This window comes from Leptinotarsa decemlineata, unplaced genomic scaffold (assembly GCF_025532065.1).
Source record: "Leptinotarsa decemlineata unplaced genomic scaffold, Ldec_3_MD MMD2_tig00026363_RagTag_RagTag, whole genome shotgun sequence".
In the NCBI taxonomy this organism is placed as follows: domain Eukaryota; kingdom Metazoa; phylum Arthropoda; class Insecta; order Coleoptera; family Chrysomelidae; genus Leptinotarsa; species Leptinotarsa decemlineata.
Window position 1 is genome coordinate 2,438,304 of NW_027412706.1, and position 10,544 is coordinate 2,448,847.

The 10,544-nt window shown below is 33.6% G+C and overlaps 1 long non-coding RNA gene across 1 annotated transcript; it reads left to right on the forward strand.

Annotated features, from left to right (window-relative positions):
• Positions 1–5,540: 5,540 nt before the first annotated feature.
• LOC141486692 (uncharacterized) lies at positions 5,541–6,596 on the forward strand. The gene is made up of 2 exons (XR_012467988.1): positions 5,541–5,676; positions 5,765–6,596. It is a non-coding gene; the product is annotated as an uncharacterized lncRNA (long non-coding RNA).
• The last annotated feature ends 3,948 nt before the right edge of the window (positions 6,597–10,544 follow it).

The window sequence follows — 10,544 nt, forward strand, 5'->3', positions numbered from 1 at the left end:
GTTACTTCTGAATACTGTCTGTGAAGCATACCTTGCTGTACCTGAATTTGTCATCATTCAAAGAGTTGTAACACGAAACTGCTTCACTCAGGACAAAATATCCAGGTTTCCTAAATAGATAACTAAAAACTGAAACTTGAAACTACAAACCCTTTGTATTTTACAGTCTTCCAAATTGTGAATAATAAGGTTGAGTTACTAAACCCAATGCCTTGAGAATATTGAATTTACTTATGAGGTACCTACATTCAATAAAAATCAAATATTTGTTGAAGTTGCTGAAGAACTAATTTCCACCCCGACATCAATGATGGTGCCCCACTTGAATAACAACAAAAATATTCTTACTAAATACAACTAAAATTTTGAAGAATTTTCCAAAGCTGTGATTAGGAATCGATGTCAGCTGGTTGTTCTTAAATGCTGCCTTTTATTTCTGGTGGCAGCAAATATATATTAGCAAAATCAATTTGATTTTATAACAGTTATGTTAGTGTTTTGGAATTGTAGTAAATATACCATACTATAAAATAGTTTGAAAATTATCATTGAAGTGACAATATGGTAATGAAGATAAAATTGTGTCTGAAAACATTTTAATGAAATAATGTCATTAAAGCTACAGAAAACAGTTATGAAATAAGCTTGAAATAATTTTATAACTATCATAAAATCTCGCAGAAAAGTGTTATAAAACTGCTACAAAACAATTCACTTTTATAGGACAATAAGTTTTATAAGTTAGTTGTAAAAACGTTTCTTCGATAATTTCCTGACTATTTTATAATGGTTTTTTAATTTTATTTCATGAACATTTCTATGACAAATTTATAAAACACTTTTATTGCCTACAGCTGTATTGTGTTCACCGATCATCTAATACAATCAGTTAGCATTTTGGAAGTAATTATAAAATACTAATAAAATAAAACTGTTGCAACACCATGGAATTATAAAACAACTTTGCTGGTTGGGTAATAAACATAGCTGCAAATGTGCTTTATGAAAAATATGGGAGTGCAGTACCCAAGAGCGCAAAAATGGAGTGCGCAAAAAAATTAGTTGAAATTTTCCCATTGTACACAAATTCAGAAAGTTCTGCAAGGGATTACGCGAGTTTATAATTGATGACTTTTGTGTTTAGATATAAAATGAAAATGTAATATTTTAGAAATTTGTTTTCAACCCTAGCACAAATGGAGGATATCCTGCAAATCGGATGACAGCTCTGAATAGAATAAATAAAATAGAGAGAAACAATCCTGCTGCCGAACACCTTCATGACCAGAATGTTTCGATAACATCAGAGGAAATGAATCTTACTGAAGAACTCCAAAAATCTGTTTTCATTTAATAATATTCTCAAGTTCGAATTATTGATCTTTTGGTATCAGACCAATTGTCAACAAAAATCATGTTTGGTTAGGTTTTCTAAAGAGCTATTATTTCTAAACTATGTAAACGTTACTTTTATTTGAGGAAAATATGTTTTCCACAGATACATATTTTGATAATAAATGGAATTTATACATGATTCATGTTTGTTGTTCTTTCTTTTTTTCAGGCGAATTTAATTTATTGAATTCATTCATTCATTCATTCATTTTTTGAATTCATACTCACAACCGGTGTTTTTTTAATATTTATCATTTTAATGTGTTTCACAAATACATTGAATTAAGTTGAGAATTACACGAAATGTTTTTACAGAAACACTGGTATGCATTCGAAATAAAAAAATAAATTATGCACCAGGAGAATTATAATACCATCTAGTGTAAATTTCCACTCAAAATTTTCAAAGAGAGAGACCTGATTCACTCCAAAATAGTGCTGTTTACACCGAGAAAGTGCTATAAACCACTGTCAGGAATAACATTTCTGAAGCTGAATTAAAAAAAAACACTTGAATATTGAAAATTTTATCATAAAATGAAAAAGAAATCACTAGTTGATGTAAATTCAGACCAGATGTAGTGTAGATTCACACCATTATTTTGTAACATTTCACCAGAATTGTGTTTTATCGCACTACAAAAATGTTGAAGGAAACCTTTTTGTAGTTTATACACACCAAAAATTATTGAATATTACACTTAAATTTTGTATACTATTCACCATAAAAATTTGAAAACACATTGAGTGAACTCCAAATTAATAAAAGGAATATTAATTCAAAATAAAATATGTGTCCTGAATAACACCATATTTGGTGTGCCCTATGATCTTTTTAGAAGTGTATAATATGTCGGTGTTATTTGTCACTAAAAAAATTAGGACCTATATGGACACCAGTCGGTGTCAGCTGGTGTTATATGGTGTGAAATATTTTTTACAGTGTACATCAACCACCAAGACGACGACTTTTGAAAAATCAGAACAGAGTTCAATTCATCGTTAGGGGCATATTTGAAGAAAGGAGCGATAAAAAAATCAAACAGTCCTTGGTCGTCACCTGAGGTTGGTGGTTGGATATCGAGCCTTCAAAATATCACTTTGAATTAGATTATTATGTTGAAACGTGATGAGATCCCTGCGGATTGATTGATTGTTGTGTAGATTCAGCACACGTTTTTTTGTCTCTCGTTGTGGCATACTAGGTTCGGATTTGAAAGGCATACACATGCAAAAATATCTTATTTTCACGAGGTGACCTGAATAAACTGAAAATTGAGATGACCATGGGATATCCATTGCATAAATATGTATGTATAGGTCTGAAATGATTAATAACTATCAATACTATCAAAAGGAACTTTAGAAATATATTAAAATTATACAATTCATCAAATTCCAATACTTGTCACAAACTCATCTCTCTTTCTTCATTGCACATATGGAGAATTTTCATGTTTTCTTCATTTTTTGTGTGGTTTTTTTCTTGTAGATGTCCATATATTACTGATTCTCTAATCTGATAATACATACTCACGGTATCTTAAAATGAAATTTTTGTTTGTCTGGTCTGTATGAGCTGCCAATCAGTCACCACATTCTAATCAATATATGCCCGATTTTTCCACTTATCCCTTTGGGGTTTTGCGTTGGATGGCATGTTTCCTAAATTATTGCTCCTAGTAAATGATGTTATTATGTCCAATTTTGAAAAATTCTTTTCAATATTCTTGGAGAGATTTTTTGAATAGCTTATGCTTATATATTCTTTAGTTCCTTTAGGTCCTCCATGATTCAGATATAGTTCGTTCCCAATCAATTTTTGGTTCTTATTGAAGATCAGTTCCGTGATCAAGTTGACTGCAATATTGTTATCAGATGCTATATGCTTTATGATATCCATTACTCCTTGAAAAGCCTTCCCTGGTGACGAAACCATCAACGCTCTATAAAGTATTGATCTGGATGCAGATTATTTATGTGATAATGGACTGAAAGATTCCGTTGGGATTGAACAGTCCGAATAAGTGTTTTTTTCTGTACATGTTGAACTGAAATTCATCATTAATTTTCGTATAATTTGAAAGAATTATATTTTTATAGTAGTGACTAATTTTTGGGAAAGTTTTTGGCTTTCTCCTACTCCATTTTGATACAAAAAATGTGGAAATATTCCAAATAAAGGAAGGGAGTAATATATTTTACAAGAAGTAACTGTATACATAGATGTGTAGATCATACAAAGAAGTAACTTTCAGACACAAATCTGAAAGAAAAAGTCTTCCTGAAACAGCTACTTCCATGTGAATATTGAATTACACGACAGAAAAATTCTTTCGAAACGAATACTTTTATATGAACACTGAATTATACAGAAAACACTCTTTTCTCATCAGTTTGTATTCCAAACATTCGTTATGAAACTAAATCAGATATCATCATTCACAGAATTCCTACACAATATACTAAATGGAAACATTAATTTCACTTACATGAAACACTGTCATACTCACTGGTAGACATCGATGTTTCGCCCTAATTTTTGTAATAGTGAGATCCAGGAAGTCAATGCTGTTGTTTCGTTCAATTCCGACCGTAAATTCTATCTTATCGTGGAGAACTGATTCATCTGTCTCTTTGAGCCATCGACACCCACGAAGATATCATCCACATATCAAACCCAGAATAAAATGTGTTTCTGTGATGAGGCATCATTTAGGACATGCGTGTTTCCTAAGTTGTTCACCCGTATTCTGAATAATGCCTCATCACAGAAACACATTCCATTCTAGTTTAGTGTGTGAGTGATATCCTCGTGGGTTTTGAAAACTCGAATAGACAAATAAATTAGTTCTTGAATTCCCCAAACACTCTGCACGATAAGATAAATTTCTCTACAGGAAAAACACTTTCACGGATTGCACGATACCCATAGATTATTTCAGTCCATTATCACATAAACTTTTGGCATTCAGATCATAAAGCATTTATGATTTTGTCATTAGAGGAAGGTTTTCGAAAAGAAATGAAGATCATAAAGCATATAATAACTATATTTTCGCCAATTGATCGTGTTACGTTTCAATTTAGCACTAGATCAAACTGCTCTTATGTGACCTTTCAAAACACTACCTTACCTTTTAAGATCTTTATTCAAAGGATATTAACAATGTAATTAAGTTACAAGTAGATTTTATTCATTTAACATCATAGTAATGGGAATCTTCCGTTCCATAGAAAACCATACCTGAAATGTATAAGAATAAATGTATGCTCCCTGACTAACTGCTTTGACCAGTACTTACGCATTCTCCTATTGCCAATCGACGTTGGAGATCCGAAATTCCTCGCTAGGTTGAAATAGTTGTTATTGTTTGTTTCTCAGTTTTCTTCACCTATCATTTTTTTTGCCGTTGTCTGCCTTATTCCCTATATCTTTCCAAGAATATTTCTTGCATAGATCGTTATTCATTACTTCCAGAAGGATTACTGACATATTAGAGCCATATCGCCTGAAAAACAATATTAGTTAGCTCTGGTTTCTGAATACTGTTTGATATTTTCGGTAAATATTCTGCATAATATGAATGTTCAAATATTCGTACTGAAAGGGAAGGTTATGGCGACTTACCTTATATGTTTCTATTCCATCGCATGAATAAGGATTGGTAAATAGTTGAAAATTGGTTGGAACAATAATTTTGGAAACATTTGTAAACAAGGTTAAGAGACAGCTGTTGGTTGACATCTGCCGAACTTTCGTAGTGTCGTTCCGTCGACTTACACCGAACTAGTTCTACAGTTGTTCACGGGTGAGGGATTGATCGGTTACTCAAGTTGTCAAGGGTTGTTTAAGGGTTGCATTGCTTTGAGAAGGAGTTTTGATGGGTCATGGACTTGTTGATGATGTATCAAGTGGCTGTGGAGGAATTGTTAGATTTATGATGTTGTGCACAGCGCCCCCTTGGTGCTTGTAGTGTAGATTGGATGCACTGTGGCAACAACTGGTTAGCTGTCAGATGTGGCAGTCGCTTAGTATTTGGAAGTTAACCTTCGGTGAGCTTGGTTCGGAGTTCAAAGGGTACCATCAGACTGATTGTAGGATATATTTGGTTGTATTTGTGCCATCCTTCACGGGGATTATTTCTACAAGTCAGGATTGTATAGTGGAAGACTGATTGGTCATTTTGGTGTGGATATTTGCAGTCTGAAACTTAAGCTCTTTTGAGGATTTGTGGTGGTTACCGAACTCGTGCCAGGTGGGAGGATTTCCGAAATTAGGTATGTCTGAATCACTGTCGCATCTCTCATGTGATCTTAGCTATGATATCACTTCTTCAATTCTACAACCTTCGTTTCTCGTCGTTAGATTCATAAGAAACAGAAGGCCCTCAGTCACTCATCAAGTCCCAGTAGGACTTCCGTGCAGAGCACCGCACACGAAGAAACGTATAGAAAACCCCTTGGCCAGGGTAAGAATTTTACCATTAAATGTGTTTTTGATGAGTTTAGTAATTTCTGATTCCATCGTTATATCTCAAATGAATATTAGTATTGAAGAGAGGTTTCAACACTCATTCAATTTTCTTGATTTTTACGGATCATATGGTTATACAGGGCACCCAAAAATATACTCTTGTTATCTTGCTACTTTGCTTGATGAAAATATACCAGGGGTATTGATTAGTCAAATAGTCCTATTGAATGGGGGTTGAATCTCACCTTGTTTCATCTGATTCTGATTGAGAATTTTCTTCCGTAGGGTTTTTCTTCCTGCTTTTTTTCTTCCTGCTTTTCTTCCTGCTTTTTTTTTGTCTTCGTCAAGGGTTCCTGTTTTCCTTTATTTTCTTTCTGGATCTTATTTGGTGATCCTTAACTGGTCCAGCTTGTCGTGCCCTACAGGGTGATCTATCTTGGTGGTGCTACAGGGTGATCCATCTCCGCCGTACTACAGGGTGATCCACCGGTGCTACAGGGTGATCTATCTTGGTGGTGCTACAGGGTGATCCATCTCCGGTGCTACAGGGTGATCCATCTCCGCCATACTACAGGGTAGCCTAACACCATATACCGGGTGGCCCAAAAGGAGCACGCAAGTTATAATTGATTTATTTGAAAATTTGTGCTATACTGAGATATTTAAATAATTGTTTGCCCTTCTGTTTATTGATACCTGTTTGATATAGTGTTTGTTTATCGTTTATTGATTAAGAGTTTGTTTATTGATACCTGATTGACATAGATATTTGTGAAACGGAAATTGAGGTATATTCTTCCTTTCACGATTGCTGATTGACACCGATGCGCCTACGCCTGAGCTCACGCGACGCAAACGAGTTTGTCTTACCATCCGATACTAGTATTTACGATTTCACCTACTCAATTTTCGTGGTAGTTTTACTCGACGTATTGTAGTTTTTTTGAGCGTCGTTACTACCGTAATTTATGGCTGATTGAATTCGTGGTATATACACCGCGCTCTTGTATGGACATTTGAACATCGCGTAGTAGTGTGAATATTGCATTGTTGTCTTAGAAGCGTTGTTGGTTAATCCATGTAAGTTAGGATTACTGAATAAATCATATTGGGGACCTTTATCTTTTATTTCCAATATTAATTGGTAAGTTATTGATATTGTGAGTTACTTAGGGTATCTGGAGGATTAAATTTACCTGGCGCCCATTAAGATCTATTTGAAATTTGCTAAGTTGTTTAACCCACTCCCGTCTCCACTGTTTAGCTTAGCCGCGGATACCCATCTGTCTTATTTGTTACCGACAGATGATTTAGTCTCCTCTTGTGGTTTGTGAGGTGACAATCAAAAAACTGATATCCAAGAACCAAATATTGATCAGGAATGAACTATAGCTAAATCATGAAGAAGCTGAGCTATTCGGGCAAGCTACCGAAAATATAAAAAAATATTCTACCAAATTCAACATAATTACATATTTTCTCACGAAGAAAAATATTTCAGGAAATATGTTATTCAACGCAGAACCCAAAATGGAAAAGTGGAAAAAATCGGGCATATATAGACTAGAATATAGTGACTACTCATAAGCTTAGACAGGCAAAACAGACAAAAATTTCAACTCATCTACAAACTAAAAACCACACAATGAATAATGAAAATATGAAACATGTCCACACGTGCAATAAAGGTAGGGGTGTGAAAGAATTTTATGACAACTCCAATTTCAAAACCGTCAATAACCATTCATGCAGCTCTTCCTTTTTGAATTCGTGAAGTTTGACAAGTAGTTTAGGATCCATTGATTGATAGTTGGAGTAATCAACAAATAGGATTTTGGATCATTATTTGGTGATTTCGATATGTTGTGAAAGTTAGTAGTTATTGTTTCTGTATTGATATTGATCATTCTCAACCTATGGTAGTAGTTTCCGATTTTGTTGACAGAAAAAATACTTGAATTCAATTGATGGATGTAGCCGTTACTACGTGGCAGGAAATCATAATGAAAAAAAAGAATTGAAACTTTTATGATTTTTACAACTTTTCATTTGTAACTAACGTTACTGCAGTTTCATCCTATGAAGATATTTCCAAACTTATACATTTAATGTATAATGTTTAATGCATAAATTTGAAAATGTCCTTAAAGGACGAAACTGCAGTAACGTTAGTTACGAATAAAAGTGGCAAAAAACATAAAAAGTATCAATTATTTTTTCTTCACTTGAATTCAATGTACATGATCAGGTACTATCATTTCAATTAGAAAACCACACACTACATCGTTTTATTTATGTTATATATTTTATTGTGTTCCAATTATTGTGCTATTTTTCACTAGTATATAGGTATGTATTATTCTTTCCATTATTTGAAAGTTTTACTTTTGTTTACATTGCATTTTACGTTGTGTAACTGAAATTACCACTAGCGATATTTATATCTTGAACTCTTATATATCCTTTTTACTATAATTAATGTTATATGTTTAACTTCATATCTATATATTATATCTGTGTTTTAATAAATTGTTGAAATTGTATTGTTCCTGAAGGAAAGAGAATTGAAACTTTCTGTTTTTTATCACTTTTATTTGTAAGTAACGTTACTGCAGTTTCGTCCTATAAGGACATTTTCAAATGTATACATTAAACTAACAATGACATAAGTCATTTTCATCATACTTTATTATTGTTGTCTTCTCACAAACAACTCACAACACCCATCACTTGACCAATATGCTCTTCAAGAAGAAGTCTGTAAAATCCCATGCAAAGCGTACATCACAGCGAGATAAATGAATACATCACTACTTCAACTTCAAATTTAATAAAACCTTCCATAACGACTCGGATATCCTCGCGTACGTAGACCTCAATATTTTCTTCGTGGTGTAACCAAACTCTCTTGTATCGTATAATACTCTCAGTATACGCCAGATAGAATATATATCTACATGAGCGCGCCTTTATTGGATGCCAGGGACAACGCCACATTGCACTTAAGGGATTGTATGACCCGGATCCTCTGTCGCAGCCTTATAATCTTGTCGTTGCCGTTTGCGCTGCGATCTTATGTGATAATATCTCACCGCCACATATTGTGGCTGTTGTCTTATATAAGGATAATAACCGCCTGTTGCCATTTTTCTGAGATTATCTCTATTAACGTTGTTATGTTTTACGAGTGACGTACCTAAGAGAACATTCGATATAAATTGTTCAGAAAGATAAAAGCAGTATCTTTTATTCTTTCTGGAAGATTACTCAGAAACTCTCGAGCAATTATTGAAGAGATGAAATTGAGAATAGGGGGACTGCATAAGAGACAAAAGAAGCAAGAAACGAAACTGGGCGTTGCTGAATAACTGATGAAGCAGTGATGGATAGGATGTCGAAAACCATCCGAATCCCTACTTCTATTTGGACAAAAATGTGATGACACTTTCGCTCACGAATTTAAAAGTATTTTGGCTTCACATATTGCTGTTCATAGCTTTCTATATATCGTAATGAAATTTGATAGTTTTTACAGAGTTATAGACAGAATTCAGGATATCAGATTGTGATATGAAGGGATTTCATTATCATCATTTTTTCAAAGAAAAAACACAAGCAAGCACTACAGGAAAATCTTTAAGGCGCTTCAAGAGCGCCTGTGTGTAAGTAGAGATTCACATTGGATTTGGATCCGCAGAAATTACAGGTATTTCTATACTTGTAATTACTGCATATATTTGAGAAATCTTTTTATAATAACTGGTCTGAGTAGTGAAACAGTCGAAGATCACAGTTGACACACATTTGCAAAAGACCAACTATTTCTACACATGGCACAGGGATTCGTGAGTGTAAAACCTTATTTTTTCATCGTACCTGATTTATTCACCAGATAAATTGAGTATCGATTTCGATATGTAGATCATTTGCGGTTTTCAACAGAAGGAAAGGTAGAAGGACTCATGGAATCCAAAAGAGTGTATGAAATAAACAATAGAGGACCTAATATTAAACCCTGATTTATTATTGTTGAACGCAATGCATTGAAATATGTGGAGAAGGCAAAGCAATATACAGGGTGATTCAAAAGTACTTTGACAAACTTCAGGAAGTGATTCCTCACAATATTCTGATATGAATTGTCCAAATAAATAAATGTCCGGAAACGCTTCGTTTCCAAGATACATGATGTTGAAGTTTCATTTTTATTTTCGTTTTATTCAAATAACTTTTGAAATACTGAACGAAACTTGGTAATAGGAGGTTTTTGAGGTGTCGAATTCAAACCTGATGTTCTTATTGCTCTTAGTCATAGGGGGGGGCACCTATACGTCTTTTTCTTTTTTAAAAATTCATTACTTTTTTGGGCGTACTTCTAGCACATTTTTCAGTAGAAAAATCGATTCCTCTGTCATATCTACATAAATAAGCTACCCCTGTTACTAGTCGCTGTAAGCAACCGTTTTCTAAATATTTGGACTTGAAAAAGTCGATTATTTGATAATCGATGCATGTTGAAGTTATTACGAATATTTTGCATTTTTCACAAGAATTCTTTGGAAATAAATTTGACGTTTGTGAGTAGTTTTGGTAATTACATATTTTGTGACAGTTAAACGTTTTGTTGAAGTTTCCGTAAGTAGAAGTAGAAAACACTCATTTTGAAAAAATG